Here is a 975-nt window from a genome sequence, read left to right as displayed (position 1 = left end):
TTTGATTGAGGTTTTACTGTCTGGCATTCAAAAGGACTTTAGTTGCTATTTATGAGTGAACTGCTGTTTTTCGGTTTTGCTCTTTGGTAGTCCTTGTTTTCTTTAGTGCCTTCTTCTCAAGTGGACTGCTTCGATGCAGCGCAGTTTTTCTAGGTTGACTTTGATTTGTGCAGGGTTTCTATCTTGTATATATATTTGTCACCCAAGCCTTATTACTGTATGTATCCTTGTAAAATGAACCTTATGTAAATGTAAATGTACCCCAAATGTACTCTTGCATTATCTTTGCATAAAATTATCTTACTTTTTCTTACTATATTAACTTTACAACAAGGCTTCAAACTAGTAATCACTGAGTATTTTTGAGTACAATTGCCAATATGACAGTGGTTCGGTAGGTCAAATAGAGGGGAAGTTTGTATGTATATTTTTGCAGACTGAGACATACATTGCAAGTATAACATTGAAAAATGCTATCTAAATTTATATAAAACAAAAACCACAAAGACTTACACTGCTAATTCAATTCTCTCATGTTCGAATTTTATTACATAAGAACTGAACCTTTCGTAAAAGTAATCAGTAGAAAATTATACATTAACTACTCCGACCGCCTTAATAAACTTCGTTATAAACTTTTCTTTTTATCCATCATTATTTGTTTTACACGTATTTTTTTAAAGAAATTTCGATAAAAAGGATTCAAGAAACAATTAATAGAACTGATGGATTTTTTTTTTTTGCTCTTTCTTTATGTGGTATCCTAATGTAAACAATGAATGACAATGTAAAAGTATTAATATATATATATATATATATATATATATATATATATATATATATATATATATATATATATATATATATATATATATATATATATATATATATATATATATATATATATATATATATATATTAATGCTAACCAAACTTTGAGTTCAAAACAAAAAAGTAAAATCAAATCATTTGAGA

This window comes from Argiope bruennichi, chromosome 10, assembly GCF_947563725.1.
Source record: "Argiope bruennichi chromosome 10, qqArgBrue1.1, whole genome shotgun sequence".
Classification (NCBI taxonomy): domain Eukaryota; kingdom Metazoa; phylum Arthropoda; class Arachnida; order Araneae; family Araneidae; genus Argiope; species Argiope bruennichi.
The sequence above is the reverse complement of the archived record's forward strand: the minus strand, read 5'-3'. Positions refer to the sequence as shown.